Source organism: Lactuca saligna, chromosome 4, assembly GCF_052625555.1.
Source record: "Lactuca saligna cultivar CGN05327 chromosome 4, ASM5262555v1, whole genome shotgun sequence".
Lineage (NCBI taxonomy): Eukaryota > Viridiplantae > Streptophyta > Magnoliopsida > Asterales > Asteraceae > Lactuca > Lactuca saligna.
Window position 1 is genome coordinate 160,974,507 of NC_136420.1, and position 20,126 is coordinate 160,994,632.

Consider the following 20,126-nt stretch of genomic DNA (forward strand, 5'->3'; position numbering starts at 1 on the left):
GTGTGATGCCTCAAATGATTTACACAACACCAAATGCAAATAATAAACTTGAGAGAATACTCAAACACATGCAAAATCAACCAAGCCCTCTTATTTCTTAGTGTCGCCGATTATGGGGAGAGTTACATTGCTTATATAGTGTGTTACATTAGGTAAACCCTAATGTTCAATGAATCTTCATTTCTTGATCCATGGGTTAACTCCATGGAACATCCTATTGGTGGAACCCAACTTGACAATCCATGTAGCCTCTAAGCCTACTATATAAGATATGGAAGATTTACTTACTCTACCCATATATCTAATTAGTTATCTTTTGATCACATAATTAATTCTAAATTAATTCTTGATCAAAACTAATTAAATAATATTATTAATATATTAGAACTTGTAATATATTAATAAACCATATGTGTTATTTCTCTAATTTAGTTTATTCAATTGCATGGTGCCATGCAACCCAAATGGACCATGCCGGGTCGGGTCAAGTATTTACCAGAAATAGTTATGAACTTAGACACCTTATCCAACAGTCTCCCACTTGGATAAGTCTTATAACTATAACTGCAATACTTCAGGAACTGATCGGCAATCGTAGCTCTTTCGAGGTAAGTGATCATATAATCCTCTTTTCTAGATATCAGCCGGACAATTACATCGAACAATATCTTACTTATTGTCCAGCAGTTTGTTTCCCAATTTCCCATTTGTTTGACAAAGAACTTAATTGAACACATCAACTTAGTTCTGACCGGGCCAGATACATAGGTCAAAACAAAATCATCGAGGGGCCCAGATATTAGCTTCTAATCCAAGAAGGAATAGATAAACTTCGACTCATATGTTTGTTCTACTACTAGTTGAATTATACACAAAAGTACGTTTTATAACATCGAGTTACCAATGCGTTTTCGTACAATCAATGCATAATCAATTCATAGGCAACAAATCATATCTCTTGGTTTGAAGACTCATATGATATTACCATCTCATGATCACACGAGATAAAATTCCATGAAGTGATACCAGTGAGCGTGGGTTGATTCCAATACTCAGAACTTATGAGCACTCATGAAGTTTTGTCTTATATTCTGACACCTACAACCAACTTCATGACAGTCTTACTTCATATCTATTCCAACATATGACTGACTGTGGAAAGTTTGAATAATATGTGAAACCTTAACATACTATTCTGGAAGTCATAACATGCAAAAGAAATTATAGTAAACAATTGACAAAAGATAGTAACACTTTACTCATAAATAAACACAACTTTTATTCATCATCAAATGTCAATTACACTTTACAAATTTCATAATTTATCTAACTACTAAAACTTATATCATCCTTCAGCCTTATGCTCCAAGCATGCTGGAGATGCTTAACCCTACTCAGTCCCTTTGTGAGGGGATCTGTTGGGTTCTCATCCGATGATACCCTCTTTGCCATGAGGATTCCTTCTTCTATGCGATGTCTGATAAAATGATATTTTCTATTGACGTGTCTGGATCTCCCGTGATCTCTTGGTTCCTTGGGTAAGGAAACAACACTTTCACTATCACAGAAAATTTCCATGGGCTCCATTATAGCTGGTACAACTTCAAGGTCTCCAATGAAGTTCTTTAGCCATATTGCCTACTTTGCTGCCTCGGTTGCTGCTATATACTCTGATTCACAAGTGGAATCAGCCACTGTCTCCTGCATGGAACTCTTCCAAGTGATTGCTCCTCTGTTTAAGGTAAAGACCCAACCCGACTGAGAGCGGAAATTATCCATATCAGTCTGGAAGCTAGCATCACTATACCCTACAACTCTCAAGTCATCACCCCCGCCGAGGGTAAGGACCGAGTCGTTTGTCCTCCGTAGGTACTTGAGGATATTCTTTACCGCAATCCAGTGTGCCTTGCTAGGATTCCCCTAATACCTGCTAACCATGCTCAAGGCAAAGGCTACATCAATTTGATTACACGTCATAGCATACATGATTAAGCCTACTGCTGAAGCACAAGGTACGTGACTCATTTCTGCTATCTCGGCCTCGGTACTTGGGCTTTGTGTCTCACTCAATCTGGCATTACTCTGAATGGGTAACTCTCTTTTCTTGGAGTTCTGCATGCTGAACCTCTTCAACACCTTGTCCAAGTGGGTACTTTGACTAAGTCCAATTAGTCTTTTACTCCGGTTTCTCAAAATCCTTATCCCTAGAATATAAGCAGCTTCTCCTAGGTCCTTCATAGAGAAACACTTCCCAAGCCAAGACTTAACTTCCTGCAGAGTTGGGATGTTATCTCCTATGAGTAGTATGTCATCCACATACAATACCAAAAAGCTAACTATACTCCCACTAGCCTTGATATACACACAAGATTCATCTTCACTCCTAGAAAAGCCAAATTCCTTGACTTTCTCATCAAAGCAAAGATTCCATATGCGAGGTGCTTGCTTTAATCCATAAATGGATTTCTCAAGCTTACACACTCTATTAGGGTACTCGTTGTTGAGAAAACCTTCTGCTGACTCATGTAAACATCTTTAGTCACCTTTCCATTAAGGAAAGCGGTTTTGACATCTATTTTCCATATTTCATAGTCATGAAATGCAGCTATGGCTAACATAACCCTAATAGACTTAATCTTGGCTACTGGAGAAAAAGTCTCATCATAATCCACTCCAGGAGTTTGCGAGAAGCCCTTTGTAACCAGTCGAGCCTTATAAGTGTGTACATTACCATCCATGTCAGTCTTCTTCTTGAAGATCCATTTGCACCCTACAGTCTTACGACCTGGTACATTCTCAACCCAGTTCCAAACTTGATTGTTATACATGGATTGTATCTCTCTATCCATAGCCTCTTTCCATTTAGTAGACTCAGGGCCTGCCATGGCTTCCGCGTAGCTGTTAGGTTCATCCAGACCTACTAGTGTCTCATCACTAATAGGTGTCTCACCTTCCGCAATAATATGGAAACCATAGTAATGCTCAGGTACATTCCTAACCCTTATGGAACGCCTTAGAGGTACAGACTCGTCAATTGGCTAAACAGGAGTTTCCTCCTCAAGTTGAGGGTTAGAGTTTGAAGTTCCTTCACCACTTGACTCTTGAAGTTCTTCAAGGTTAATTTGCCTCCTACTGTCTCCTTGACGTATAAACTCTCTCTCGAAAGACTCCACTTCTTGCTACAAAGACCACATTATCACTAGGTCTGTAGAAGAGGTAACCAAAGGATCTTTGTGGGTAGCCGATGAAGATACACCTCTCGCTTCAGGGTTCTAACTTATCATGAGACTCGCTCCTCACAAAAGCCTCGCAACCCCAAATCTTGATGTGGTCTAGTTTGGGTACTTTACTAGTCCACATCTTGTGAGGAGTTTTGGGAACTTTCTTTGTAGGGACTAGATTAAGAATATGGGCGGCAGTCTCTAAGGAATACCCTCATAATGAGATTTGTAGCGAAGCTCGACTCATCATGGAACGAACCATATCCAACAAGGTTCGATTATGCCTCTCAGCCACACCATTCAACTGCGGTGTCCTGGGAGGTGTCAATTGTGAGACAATCTCACATTCCCTAAGATAGTCAAGGAACTCTGAACTAACATACTCACCACCTCGATCGGATTGAAGCATCTTAATGTTCCTACCCAATTGATTCTCGAATTCCTGTTTAAATTCCTTAAACCTTTCGAAAGTCTCTGATTTATGCTTGATTAAGTAGACATATCCATTTCTACTATAATAATCAGTAAAAGTCAAATAATAATGATTAGCATCCCTTGTGGAATGATTGAATGGTCCACACACATCCGTGTGCACAAGATCCAACAAACCTTCACCCCTCTCACAAGAACCTGTGAAGGGTGACTTTGTTATTTTTCCAAGTAAGCATGATTCGCAACTATCATCATACTTCAGGTCAAATGACTCCAAGACTCCATCCTTTTGGAGTTGGCATATGCATTTCTTGGTTATATGTCCAAGACGACAATGCCATAATGATGCTTTATCCAAGTTATTATTATTAACAGAATCAACACACAATACATTATTTCCTAAGTTATCAACCACAGATACAGTTTCATACACGCCATCACAAGATACTGCTTTAAAATAAAGAACATTATTAAAGAAAGCGTTAATCGAACCAACTTCATTATCAAATGAAAAGGTGAAACCTTGTTTATACAATGCATGAAAGGAAATAATATTTCTTTCCATTTCTAGTGAATAACAAAATTTATTCAAATCTAAACTAAACCCACTGCTTAGCGATAAAGTATAAACTCCAATCTTAGTGACAGGTGAAGCTTTCCTGTTTCCCATGATCAAGTTTATTCTTCCTTGCTCCACATTCTCACTTCTTCTTAGTCCCTGCAAATCAGAACATATATGAATACCGCAACCGGTATCAAGGACCCATGAGTTAAAATGGGGTAAGTTATGAGATAAGATAGTGTAAATACCTTCATGGTTGGGTTTAACTTTCCCATCTTCACATCTTGCTGGTACTTTAGGCAGTTCCGCTTCCAATGTGCCTTTTCATGGCAATAGAAGCATTCAGCCTCTTTTGGGTCAGAAGATGGAGTGATGAAACCTTTCTTGGTTCCACTTGAAGACGAGCCATCAAGGGTCCTAACCTTGGTACCCTTCGAAGAACTCTTTCTCTTCTTTCCTCGTCCTTTCCCGATTGCCAAGACAGGGGCGGTGTTGGTAGGAGTAGGAGTAGTAACAACCGCCTTACCCTTAAGACCAATTTCCGCAGTCCTTAATCCTTGAAGTTTGTTGAGAGTGACATCTTCCTTGTTTATGTGGTATCTATTTCTAGCACCTCGGGGAAGTTCACATTAAGCTTCAGCAAGCGGTCCACAAATCTTTTCATTTTCTGCATGTGCCCCATGATGGGTTCTCCATCCTTCATTCGGGTTGTTATCATGGAGGAGATGATTTCATACCTCTCTTGTCGTGCACTTTGATGGTATCTTTCAATCAAAACTTGGTGTGTTTCAAAAGGGTAGTAGTCCTCGTAGGACTTTTGGAGGTCGACTGTCATAGTGGCAATCATGATGCATGCCACCTTGGTGGCATCCCTTTCATGTGCCCTAAAGTCAGCGATCTCTTGAGGAGTAGCAACTGTCTCATCAATATCCTTAAGCTCCTTATCGAGGATATATTCTTTGTCATCGTAGCGGGTAATCATTCGGATGTTTCTGATCCATTCATTAAAGTTGGATCCATCAAAAATGACTTTCCCACACAAGTTCATTAGAGAGAAGGAGCCACTAGGATTAGAGCCAGAAGCAACAGTGTTTGCAGAGATCTGAAGAGAAGAAAAGTTTAGTTTAGAAATAGAGATAGTCCTTAATAAAACCCCCAAATGTAGTATTAAGGCTAGGACCCAATCACAATATCTTATACTTAGAAGAGGTATGTTGTAATGTAAGTAATAACATATTTGAAAGGTATGTGAATGACGATTCACCAATTTCCACCAAAGCCAAAATATTTAAAATATTTAATTTGGTTCTTAGAAACTCCTAGATTCTTTTGAGATTCAATGAACTTTTTCATAGGCATGTTTCAATCTCTAGTGTGCCCTCCAGGTTTTGTGACTGTGACGTCGAGGATCACAAAACAAGGTGTGAAGTAACCATGCAAATTACTTGGTACCCTTAATGTATTACCCCTCAATCGATGTGTCGGTTAACCACACACGCTCCATCGATACTATGATAAACACTAAGTCACCCTTTACCTACCTTGTTAAGTCCATGTTAGTGTGACGGTTAACCACACACACTCCACTAACGACTTGGACAAAGTGTAAAGTGTAATTTCATGGATTAGCACCTTATTCACATTTTTTCTAAAGTAACTAAGATTGGGAATTTAATAAAAGCATTTAGTTACTTTATAATATTCATCATACTTTTAATGAGAATTTATAAGTCCTTGTCTTACCCGTTCGGCTAACGACCCTCCACCAGTCAAGCAAGCGGTGGGTGAGAGTGGACACCCATTAAGTTGCCATTTTATCGGCAACAACCTTATACCCACCTTATAGACCGGCTTCGTGAATGAGGCGTACTAGCGGTAAGACGGCTTTGATCTTATACATACATATATATATATATATATATATATATATATATATATATATATATATATATATATATATATATATATATATATATATATATTATTAACTTATAATATTATAAGTATAAGGGTTGAATTTTAACTTTTAAAATTCTAAGGGTTGGAACTAAAGTTTTAATCAAGACTTTACTTGTTCCAAAACTTGAGGGCAAGTTTTGTAAACTTTCAAAACTTTTCATTTCATGTAACTTATGAGTTTATTAGGGTATTAAAAATGAAGACTCTTCATTTTTTATAACCCATGTGTTCTTTTAATGGTTTTAAAGCAAAGTGACTTTTGGTTTTCCATAACTTGAGGACAGTTATGGACTCCATTAAAACACATAATGATAAAGAATTCATCTACCACATAGGTTACAAACAATTTCCATGATCATCTAAACATCATAAGATCAAGAACATGAACATGAACACTTTCATGAATCAAAACGTACACTTAAAACTTTGTAATTTTGATAACTTGTTGTTGTAAATGGATTAGCAAAGACATTACACCATCTAAGACAAGTTTTCAAGTACAAAAACAGTTTAGGGTAGTGTTTCTAGTCCATTTCCAGCAACTTAAGTCGAAAATCTGCATTTTGAGGCTCCTACTCGCCGAGTGCACGAAACTACTCGGCGAGTAGGATGAAGATATACATGAACTCGGTGAGTCCCCCCATGGACTCGACGAGTTCATCAGGAAGATTTCAAAAATATCGACTTTTTTCAACAATTTTGCACAAATAACAAACAAACAAGGCTGGGCTCTGACACCACTGATGGGTTTTGAGCATTCTAACACTTCCTAAGTGTACATGCAACCCTAATAACCTTGGATCTATGTTTGTCTAATTATCATGCAAAGTTGATTTCCAAGGTTATGAACCTATCTAGCATATATAGGGTACAATTTTCTTTGTATAAAAGATAGAACTACATACCTTGTTGTTGAAAGTGTTCCTTGAAACCTTGTGATCCGAGCACCTCAAGTGTGATGCCTCAAATTCTTCACACAACACCAAATGCAAAGAATAAACTTGAGAGAATACTCTAACACATGCAAAATCGTCCAAGCCTTCTTATTTCTTAGTGTCGCCGATTTTGGGGAGAGTTACTTTTCTTATAATGTGTGTTACATTAGGTAAACCCTAATGTTCCATGACTCTTCATTTCTTGATCCATGGGTTAACTCCATGGAGCATCCTATGGGTGGAACCCAACTTGACAATCCATGGAGCCTCTAAGCCCACTATATAAGATATGGAAGATTTACTTAATCTACCCATATATCTAAGTAGTTATCTTTTGATCACTTAATTAATTTTTTATCAAAACTAATTAAATAATATTATTAATATATTAGAACTTGTAATATATTAATAATCCATATGTGTTATTTCTCTCATTTAGTTTATTCAATTGCATGGTGCCATGCAACCCAAATGGACCATGTCGGGTGGGGTCAAGTATTTACCAGAAATAGTTATGAACTTAGACACCTTATCTAACAGTCTCCCACTTGGATAAGTCTAATAACTATAACTGCAATACTTCAGGAACCGATCAGCAATCCTAGCTCTTTCAAGGTCTCTCGGAACTGAGAAGATGTTGATACGCCATTTAAAATAAGTGATCATATAATCCTCTGTTCTATATATCAGCCGAACAAATACATGGAACAATGTCTTACTTATTGTCCAGCAGTTTGTTTCCCGATTTCCGATTTGTTTGACAAAGAACTTAATTGAACACATCAACTTATTTCTAACCGGGCCCGATACATAGGTCAAAACAAAATCATCGAGGGGCCTAAATATCATCTTCTAATCCAAGAAGGAACAAATAAACTTCAACTCATATGTTTGTTCTACTAGTCATTGAATTATACACAAGAGCACGTTTTATAACATCGAGATACCAATGCGTTTTCGTACAATCAATGCATAACTAACTCATACATAACAAATCATATCTTTAGGTTTAAAGACTTATATGATAATACCGTCTCATGATCACTCGAGATAAATTCCATGAAGTGATTCCAGTGAGCGTGGGTTGAGTCCAATGCTCAGAAATTATGAGCACTGATGATTGTTGTAGCCATGTCCAACACCTTAGACCTCTGCAACCAACCATGACAGTCTTGATTCATACCTACTTCCGACATATGACCGACTGTGGAGGTTCGAATAATATGATATACCAAACATAATTATTCTGGAAGTCAAAACATGCAAAAGAAATATAGTAAACGATCGACAAGAGATAGCAACACTTTACTCATAAATAAAACACCTTTTATTCATCGTCTAATGTTTGTTACACTTTACAAATTTCGAGGTTATCTAACTACTAAATCTAATATCATCCTTCAGCCCTACGCTCCGAGCATGCTAGAGATGCTTAACCCAAGTCAGTCCCTTCGTGAGGGGATCTGTTGGATTCTCATCCGATGATACCCTCCTTACCACGAGGAGTCCTTCTGCTACTGTATGTCTGAAGAAATGGTATTTTTTTCGATGTGTCTGGATCTCCCGTGATCCGTTGGTTCCTTGGCTAAGGCAACAACACTGTCACTATCACAGAAAATTTCCATTGGCTCCTTAATAGGTAGTACAACTCCAAGGTCTCCAATGAAGTTCTTCAGCCATATCACCTCCTTTGGTGCCTCGCTAGCTTCTATATACTCTGATTTTTAAGTTGAATCGGCCACTGTCTCGTGCTTGGAACTCTTCTAAGAAATTGCTCCTCTGTTTAAGGTAAAGTCCCAGCCTGACTGATAGCGGAAATTATCCCTATCAGTCTGAAAGCTAGCATCACTATACGCTACAACTCTCAACTCATCACTCCCACCGAGGGTAAGGACCTAGTCCTTAGTCCTTCGTAGGTACTTGAGGATATTCTTTACCGCAGTCTAGTGTGCCTTACCAGGGTTCCCCCAATACCTGCTAACCATGCTCAAGGAAAAGGCTACATTAGGTCGAGTACACGTCATAGCATAGATGATCGATCCTACTGTCGAGACATAAGGTATTCGACTTATTTCTGATATCTCAGCCTCAGTACTATGGCTTTGTGTCGTACTCGATCTGGCATTACTTTGGATAGGTAACTCTCCTTTCTTGGAGTCCTGCATGCCGAATCTCTTCAGCACTTTATCCAAGTAGGTACTCTGACTAAGTCCGATTAGTCTTTTACTCCGGTCTCTCAAGATCCTTATCCCTAGAATATTGGAAGCATCTCCTAGGTCATTCATAGAGAAACACTTCCCAAGCCAAGACTTAACTTCCTGCAGGGTTGGGATGTCATTTCCTATGTGTAGTACGTCATCCACATACAATACCAAAAAGCTAACTATATAGTCCCACTAGCTTTGACATACACACAAGATTCATCTTCACTCCTAGAAAAGCCAAACTCTTTGACTTTCTCATCAAAGCAAAGATTCCATCTGCGAGGTGCTTGCTTTAATCCATAAATGGATTTCTCAATCTTACACACTCTATTAGGGTACTCTATATTGACAAAACCCTCTAGATGACTCATGTAAACATCCTCAGCCAACTTTCCATTAAGGAAAGCGGTTTTGACATCCATTTTCCATATTTCATAGTCATGAAATGCAGCTATGGCTAACAGAACCCTAATAGACTTAATCTTGGCCACTGGAGAAAAAGTCTCATCATAATCAACTCACGGAGTTTGTGAGAAACCCTTTGTAACCAATCGTGCCTTATAAGTGTGTACATTACCATCCATGTCGGTCTTCTTCTTGAAGATCCATTTGCACCCTATAGTCTTACGACCTGGTACATTCTCAACCAAGTTCCAAACATGATTGTCATACATGGACTATATCTCGCTGTCCATTGCCTCTTTCCATTTAGCTGACTCAGGGTCGACCTTGGCTTCCGCATAACTGTTAGGTTCATCCAGACCTATCAGTGTCTCATCACTGATAAGTGTATCACCTTCCGCAGTAATATGGAATCCATAGTAATGCTTAGGTGCATTCCTAACCCTTGTGGATCGCCTCAGAGGTACAAACTTGTTAATTGGCTGAACAGAAGTTTCCTCCTCAAGTTGAGTGCTAGGGTTTGAAGTTCCTTCACCACTTGACTCTTGAATTTCTTCAAGGTTAACTTGCCTCCCACTGTTTCCATGGCATATGAACTCTCTCTCTCTCTCTCTCTCTCTCAAGACAGCCCCCCTTGCCACAAGGACCACATTTTCACTAGGTCTGTAGAAGAGGTAACCAAAGGATTGTTGTGGGTAGCTGATGAAAATACACCTCTTACTTCGAGCTTCGATCTTATCATGAGTCTCACATCTCACGAAAGCCTCGCAACCCTAAATCTTGATGTGTTCTAGTGTGGGTACTTTACCAGTCCGCATCTCATGAGTAGTTTTGACAACTTTCTTTGTAGGGACCAAATTAAGCATTTGGGCGACAGTCTCTAAGGCATTCCCCCATAATGAGATTGGTAGCGAAGCTTGACTCATCATGGAACGAACCATATCCAACAAGGTTTGATTACGCCTCTCAGCCACACCATTCAACTGTGGTGTCCTGGGAGGTGTCAATTGTTAGACAATCCCACATTCCCTAAAATAGTCGAGGAACTCTGAACTAAGATACTCTCCATGTCGATCGGATCGAAGCATCTTAATGTTCCTGCCCAATTGATTCTCCACTTCCTGTTTATAATCATTAAACCTTTCAAAAGTCTCTGACTTATGATTGATTAAGTAGACATATCCATATCTACTATAATCATCCATAAAAGTCAAATAATAACAATTAGCATCCCTTGTGGTGTCTGTGAAGGGTCCACACACATCCGTGTGTATGAGATCTAACAAACCTTCACCCCTCTGACAAGAACCTGTGAAGGGTGACTTTTTCATTTTTCCAAGTAAGCATGATTTGGAGTTGGCCTATGTGTTTCTTGAATATATGTCCAAGACGACAATGCTATAATGATGCTTTATCCAAGTTATTAACATTAATAGAATCAATACACAATACATTATTTCCTAAGTTATCAACAACAGATACAGTTTCATACACACCGTCACAAGGTAATGCTTTGAAATAAAGAACATTATTAAAGACAGCATTAATCGAACCAACTTCATTCTCAAATGAAAAGGTAAAACCTTTTTATACAATGCATGAAAGGAAATAATATTTCTTGCCATTTCAGGCGAATAACAACATTTATTCAAATCTAAATTAAACCCACTACTTAGCGATAAAGTATAAACTCCAATCTGCCTGACAGGTAAGGCTTTAATATTCCTCATGATTAAGTTTATTCTTCCATGATCCACATTCTCACTTCTTCTTAGTCCCTGCAAATCAGAACATATATGAATATCACAAATATTATCAAGGACCCAAGAGTTAGAATGGGGTGAGTTATTAGATAAGATAGTGTAGATACCTACATGGTTGCGTTTAACTTTCCCATCCTTCACATCTTGCTGGTACTTTGGGCAGTTCCGCTTCCAATGAGGCTTTTCATGACAATAGAAGCATTCAGCCTCTTTTGGGTAAGAAGAAAGAGTGACGAAACCTTTCTTGGTTCCACTTGAAGAAGAGCCATCAAGGATCCTAGCCTTGGTACCCTTTGAAGAGCTCTTTCTCTTCTTCCGTCTACCTTTCCTGATTTCCAAGACAGGGGCGGAGTTTGGAGTAGGAGTGTTAATAACCGACTTACCTTTAAGACATGTTTCTTCCGTCTTGAGGAGTCCATGAAGTTTGCTGAGTGTGACCTATTCCTTATTTATGTGATATGTCATGAAGAATTGATAATAGCACGATGGTAAGGAGTGCAAAATGATATCTATTGCAAGCTCCTCAGGGAAGTTTGCATTAAGCTTCAACAACCAATCCACATACCTTTTCATTTTCTGCATGTGGCTCGTGACGGACTCTCTGTCCTTCATCATGGTTGTTTCCATCAGATCTTGGTGCATTTCAAAAGGGTAGAAGTCCTCATAGGACTTTTGGAGTTCCACTGTCATGGTAGCCATCATGATGCATGCTACTTTGGTAGCATCCCTTTCATGTGTCCAGAAGTTAGCAATTTCCTGGGGAGTAGTAGTGGTCTCATCAATCTCCTCAAGCTCCTTATCGGGGACATATTCTTTGTCCTCGTAGCAGGTAATCATCCTAATGTTTCTGCTCCATTCATTGAAGTTGGATCCATCAAAAGTGACTTTCCTACACAAGTTCATAAGGGTAAAGGAGACATTAGGATTAGAGCTAGAAGCAGCATTGTTTGAAGACATCTAACAGAAGAGAACAAGATTAGTTTAGATATTAAGAGAATCCTTAATAAAACACCAAAATGTAATGTTAAGGCTAGGATCCAATCAAAATATATTCTAACTTAGAAAAGGTATGTTGTAATCCAAGTTATAACATATTTGAAAGGTAGGTGAATGACCATTCACCAATTTCCACCATGAAAAACGAAATATAATAATTAGGTTTTTAATTTATTCTTAAAAAATTCCTAGATTTTTTTTAGATTCAATGAACGATTCAAAGGCATGTTTTAATCTCGAGTGTGCCCTCTAGGTTTTGTGACTGGGATACCAAGGATCACAAAACGAGGTGTGAAGTAACCATGCGAATCATTTGGTACCCTTAAAGTTTATCACTTAATTGATGTTCCGGTAAACCACACACGCTCCACCGATACTATGATTAACCTTAAGTCACCCTTTACCTACCTTATTAAGTCCAAGTTAGTGTGCTGGTTAACCACACACACTCTACCAACGACTTAAACAAAGATTAAAGTGCAATTTCATGGATTAACACCTTATTCACATTTTTCCTAAAGTAACTAAGATTGGGAATTTAATAAAAGCATTTAGTTACTTTATAATATTCATCATACTTTTAATGAGAATTTATAAGTCTTTGTCTTACCCGTTCGGCTAACGACCCTCCACCAGTCAAGCAAGCGGTGGGTGAGAGTGGACACCCATTAAGTTGTCATTTTATAGGCAACAACCTTATACCCCCCTTATATACTGACTTCGTGAATGAGACGTACTAGCGGTAAGACGACTTGATCTTATATATATATATATATATATATATATATATATATATATATATATATATATATATATATATATATATATATATATATACTAGTAGCATACCCGCACCATGCGGCGGCGCCAGATAGTTACGTTTAGCAGATAGTTTGAATACGGCAATTAGTTTTCTCTTGTGTAAGATAGTTCGTTTCAGCATTTTGGTGGATTGTTTTATATCGGGTAGTTTCTTTTGGAGAATAGTATATAGCTAGGTATGTAGAGGCTATGATGAAATAGTTAGTTTATCGCAAGTAGAGAACGTGTTGTATTGTTATGGATAGTGCGTTTGGTGTTCGAAATGTCCCATACTATTCCTTAGAACAACACCAAATGCCTAAATTATATAACGCCTCTTAATTACATAATTTCTACTAATTAAGTAATTTAAACTTAAATACATTTATAATTTTGCGATTATAATGGATTGAATTTATTAATTTAAATATTATTTCATTGTAAGAAATTAATATTCAAATTTCATGGTTTACTAAAGAGTTTTTCAATGAATATTTCAATGTAAGATTTTGAATGGACTTCGTAAGAGATGCAACTCTTTCATTTTTTCATAAAATATATATAATTGTTTTTATTACCTTTATTGTAAAAAGGGTTTTAATTATAGATAATAATAGTATAATATTAATATATCCACATTTCATGAAAGTATTATTTAGGGGTGTTCGCGGTGCGGTTTCGAATCGAAACCGCAAACCACACCGCATGTGCGGTTTGAAATTTTAGAAACCCGCAAACCGCACCGCGAAGGTTCTAAACCGCGTTATGTGGTGCGGTTTGGTGCGGGCGGTTTGTGCGGTTTTTTGCGGTTTATGCGGTTTGAAAAAGGATATGTATTTTTAATATTATGTACATAAAATTTATACATAAATATATTAGTTATAGAATCAAGATAATTTGGTTTTGCCAATGTTTTAACAATACTAGTCATTATTACATTAGACAATCAGATAAATAATCTATCACAAATTTGTTTACAAAAATTGAAATTGGTGATATCAAAATTCATTAGTAATAAAACCAAATTCGTATCTTCTGTGTAATTTTTATGTGTTTGTATTATATATATATATATATATATATATATATATATATATATATATATATATATATATATATATATATATATATGCGGTGCGGTTTGAACCGCATTGTTATAATTGGAAACCACAAACCGCACCGCATAATGCGGTTTAACAAAATTTCAAACCGCAAACCGCACCACACTAGTTCTAAACCGCATTAGGCGGTGCGGTTTGGTGCGGTGTGGGCGGTTTATGCGGTTTGGTGCACACCCCTAGTATTATTACGTTCCTAAATTTATTTACTAAAATTATTTTGATATTTTAAAGTATTAAAAATATTTATAAATTTATTTATTTAATAAATTAATGATGTTTGGATATTTTTATTATTGATACAAATAAAATCTTGGGAATATGCAATATATAAGTTAAAACATGATAATATGTCATGAACCTTGTGCAACATCCTATGCTACTTTAATATTTCTCTCTTATTTTAATTATTCTTTCATTTATTCGAAAATAAATAATTTAATTTTGTAAAATAAGATTTAATTATGGAATTTAGTAGAGTTTTTTTAATACATATTTAGAAAATAACTAACCTAATTTGAAATAGTTATAAAAAGGTGAAACATACAAACAAAGTTTTTTTCCTTTAGTTTAATTGAATGTGTAAAAAAAACAAAATCAGTTAATTCATATAGCAACCTTTGTAAATAAAAAATGTAAAACCAATGTTTTATTAAATGGAAAAGTTGATTCATATTTTTTTTAATAATTAATAACTACAAAAACTTTGTTTACATATCTATTTTTTATTAAAACATATATATATATATATATATATATATATATATATATATATATATATATATATATATATATATATATATATATATATATATATATATATATATAACAAATAAACATCAGTACTTCACTATTAATCTTGAGTTAGAAATGCAGCAGCAAATATAAAAAAATAAACTTTTATATTTTTCTTTATTTTACTTTTATTTTCTGATTCTATTAAAAACATTTTTATATTTTAGAGACTAATTATTAAAAGGGATGAAAGCAACCTCTATAATAACTACATATACAATTTATACATATTATTTTAAAAAACATATTTCAGGTTTCAAATATGAAAACACATAAACATCAACACGAACTTATTCACAATAACCAAATTGATTCACATCATCATATACATGATCCTTGAAAATAGAAACTAAACATAACAAAATAGTTTTGCTTTTTGTTCATCTATATCACAAACCATATCATCATAAAACAAATAATTATAAACCTACACACAAGAACCATATACAATCATCTCTCCATAACCCGATCAAAGAAAAAGGGAAAAAAATTAAATGAAACCATAAAATGCATATTCTTTGGTATCATATGACAACCCTGCAAAGGAGACAAATCATGCAGAATCAACGTTTTGATATTTTAAATTAGTAAATCACAAAATAGTTTCATATAATATTTTTAGTAAATATTATCAAAAAGATTTCAGATCTGTAAATCATATAATATTTACAAAAAAAAAAAAAAAAAAGATAAAAAAGATAAAAAGATAAAGCATAAGAAAACATGAGTTGTATCTTGGCAAAAAAAACATTTAGATGTGTCCTCACTGTTGGCCAATGCTAATGTAACAATGACTTCTTCCTTGGATAACTTTTCCCAATAAATAAATTTACCAAATTCTTGTGGATTTTCCGAAAGTCTACATACCGGTTAAAGCTAAACTTCTTCCTTGGATAACTTTTCCCAACAAAAATGATAATGTAGAATCGGTAACGAACACAGCCTGCAAAAATTAACAGAAAAATGAGATTCTACAAAATACCCAACTCTGTTTCCATGGAAACACAACAAAATTGAGCATTCTAGCCACTGTATAACCTCATTCATCAGCAACCGTAAATTATATTAAAAAACCTTAATCAGAAAATGATTCCTCCAATTATACATCCAGTCCATTTCTCCATCTTCACAGTGTGCTTCTTGTTCCTTCCAACTTTTCCCTTAAAATCCCCCCAGATCCAATCAAACAACTTACAGAAAACAATCCCTACAAACAAATGTTAAAATAAGACTCAACTTCATTACAACATTACAAATCAATGGGTTCAAGAGGAAACATAAAGACTTGAGATATTGTGTTAAGATATAAAACGATGTCTCTACTTGAAGGCCTTTCTTTGAAGCAATGTCTCTAACAGCTGCAAAATTACGGATTAACTCATTATTTAAAACTAAAATATTGTATACAAAACCCAATTAACTAAAACATGAGCAAATTAAAGTGCTTTTTACATCAGATTAAATAAAAACACCACCTTTTTCTAAATTGTAGACAATTTTAAGTAAATGGAAGCTTCAAGTGGAGATTTACCTTCACCTAGTCGAAAGAGACGGAGAGAAGGAGAATGTGATAAATTAAACTCATGGTCTTGCATAACACTTAGTACCCTGTTGCATCTTTCTTCTCCATCTTGTTCTCACAAGGTGTCGTCTTTGTCTAATCTTGACCTACAAACACAGTTTTACTAGTGTCATTCATTTCAGAAAAAAAAACTCAAGATCATACAAAAAGAACAAAAAATTAAACTTAAAAATAGTGTAATTGAAACTTTATTTTTCGTTACGTGTAAAGAAGGCGAACAGTCGAGCCCAATCAGACCCAACCAGGTCAATAGATCTTTCAACACATAGAAGCATTCTTGTCGATGCATTTTGTACCACCGATGGCCCCAAAGGAGACCTACTCTCGAGCCCTTTAACCAATGAATTCAGATCCATGTCTCCGACTCAGCATCGCTCGCGTTTTCCACACTATAGCCACTACCGAGATTCTGATCAAAATCAGAGAAAGCGAGTTAGATAGAGAAACTATATACATAACCACAGAAGGGCTGGAGAGGAATGAGTGAAGGATGCATTTAAGGTTTATCAGGAATTTTTAAGTGATTTTATGGTGATCAGATCTGTAAAAATCATAAACATAACCACAATAGGAACTCATCAAAAGAAAAACCCGAGGAAAAACTCACAACAAGCACATGGGAGATGGTTAGATGGTTTAAGGTTCTTACCTGTTCACGGTTATGGTAGGGGGTTTTCAGATCGTTTAGGCGGAGAAGGTGGACCATGGACATCGATATTGTTGTAGAAGGTGGTGTAGCTGTTGCGAGTGATGGTGGTGACAACGATTTTGTTGGATTCACGTTTCAAGATAAACCCTAATGCAGGTTGAGAGAAAGAGAGAGTTTTTCGGATTTGAAAGTTGTTGACATCGAGATAGCTGGAGAGGAATGAGTGGGGTTTGTGTGTGTTTGTTCACATACGTTTTCATTCATTGGATCACCTTGGTGTTATCTCATCCATCGGATAAGGTGACATGTTGGCAATCTAGACATAAATCCGTGTGAGGATAAAAAAAGTCATGCTTTAATACATGTACTCTTAAATTGATGTCTTAAAATTAAGACTTTGTGCACAAAAGTCTTGTACAATTATGTATGTATTATAATATAGTATAAGTATATATATATATATATATATATATATATATATATATATATATATATATATATATATATATATATATATATATATATATATATATATATATATATATATATATATATATATATATATCTTATTAACTTATAATATTATAAAGTATAAGGGTTGAATTTTAACTTTTAAAATTCTAAGGGTTGGAACTAAAGTTTTTAATCAAGACTTTACTTGTTCCAGAACTTGAGGGCAAGTTTTGTAAACTCTCAAAACTTTTCATTTCTTATAACTTATGAATTAATTGAGTAATAAAAATAAAGACTCTTCCTTTTTTTTATAACTCTTGTGTTCTTTTAATGGCTTTAATAAAAGTGTGACTTTTGATTTTCCATAACTTGAGGACAAGTTATGGACTCCAGTAAAACACATTATGATCATGAATTAAACTACCATGAAGGTTAAAAGCAATTTCTATGATCATCTAATCTTTATAAGTTCAAGAACATCAATATGAACACTTTCAAGAATCAGAAATTACAGTTAAAAACTTGTAATTTTGATAATTGCTGTCACACCCTGAAACCAAAGGCGGAAACGTCTCAGGGTGGAGGTGACTTCATATGAATATCATAACCAATGTACATAGTAAGCGAAGTAAAACACAAAACATTACATTACATAGATTTCATTACATCAGTTGAAAAGTAAAGTGCTACAAGTTTCATAGATACATAGTTTAAACAAAAGAAAGACAAGACTTCCATTCGCTCCGTCTTCTGCAAAAGGACGTGGGGTACCTGTCTAAGTAGAACCTGAGAATACAAGCATTTTAAAAATCAGCATAAAGCTGGTGAGTTCATAAGCGGTTTGTTTTTATGAAAATGTACAAGATTCTTTTTGGTTTCTGAAAATGTTACGATCCAAGAAAATCCCAAATTTTCTTAAAAGTAAAATTTAGTTGTTCTGTTATGTTACACTGTTCTGGTTATGAATTGTGTTTACCCCAGGAAAATCCTATATTTTTCCTAATGTGAAAGATGTTTACTAAAAACCTGATTAACTTTGTGAAGTGTGTGTTAGTTTACCAACCCAAAATGTAATGTAAAAGATGTATACTGAAAACCTGGTTAACCTTGTGAAGTATATATTTGTTTACCAACCCAAAAATGTAATGTAAAAGATTTAGACTGAAAACTTGATTATCATAGTTAACTAATTCTTATGGTTATTAATTTACTATATCCATTATTACTAAAAATGTAAATTTCTGTTATCCAAATTGTGAGTTCTATAACCATACTAAAGATTAAATATGGCAAAGGAAGGTCAATATCACTATGACTTTTGTCACCCTTGAACCTTTCGGTTCGGCTGTAGCTACCAGCCAGGTGCAGGATAGTCAATCATGTATAAATCTATACAGTCAAGTCACGATCCCTATCTAAGAGATTCTGGTTACAGGGGTGGTCCTCCACTCGCGTATCTCTATGGAGTGTTCTCCGAGGATGTGTCTCCAATTTATTGGAATAACAAATCTACAACTAATAATGAGAAGGTCCTGTTTAAGTTCTATCTAAAAAGACTATCCTCCACTCGCGTATCTCTGTGGAGTGTTACCGAGGACAAAACGATATATTATATGAAAATATAAAGTATTTATAATATGTTTTTAACTATTTATAATATGGAAGACATTTGTGAAAATATAAAGTATAACAATTTATAACATTTTTCACAAATACTATGATAATGAAATCTGCAAGTTCAAACGGTTAACTGATATGATTAACAATGTTAAAAACATATGTAGTATGAAACACAACACATATAAAATAAGTTTTGAGTACAAGTATTACTTGTACTTTGGTTGTCCCCCCCCCCCTCCCTAAAAATAGTGAAAAACATTGAAAAAGGGTAAGGGTATGAACTCACCGGACGGGAAATGTGTTGACTGGGATGCTAAACATCGGATCAAGGCTTGAAAACATGCGAGGTTCCTATGTAATATTAAATGATACACAAATGTATATATTTAGACTTTAAAACACTAATCAGATATGATTATACACTCCAAGACGCGAAAACACTTCAAATTAAGTGTTTAGAGTGACCCGGGTAACGTTTATGGACATGAATGGCTTGGATATAGAGTTTAATCTTCAAGAGTAAACTCTAAGGAGTGTTCACGGCCCTATACACCACATCCTGATGAGTTTACGGCCGCAAACTCATGGTGGGGTGTTCTTATGTGCTAAATGGCCTTAAATCAAATGAGGGGTG

General features: G+C 35.5%; 1 long non-coding RNA gene across 8 annotated transcripts; it reads right to left on the bottom strand.

The window, feature by feature from the left end:
* Nucleotides 1–15,467: 15,467 nt before the first annotated feature.
* LOC145043019 (uncharacterized) lies at nt 15,468–17,660 on the bottom strand. 8 transcript variants are annotated; one of them, XR_013680863.1, is made up of 6 exons: nt 17,420–17,660; nt 16,973–17,179; nt 16,720–16,856; nt 16,263–16,546; nt 16,056–16,131; nt 15,468–15,725 (listed from the first exon to the last, which is right to left on the bottom strand). It is a non-coding gene; the product is annotated as an uncharacterized LOC145043019 (long non-coding RNA). The 8 variants fall into 8 exon arrangements; XR_013680862.1 differs by having other exon boundaries at nt 16,227–16,546; XR_013680857.1 differs by having other exon boundaries at nt 16,056–16,546.
* Nucleotides 17,661–20,126: the final 2,466 nt, after the last annotated feature.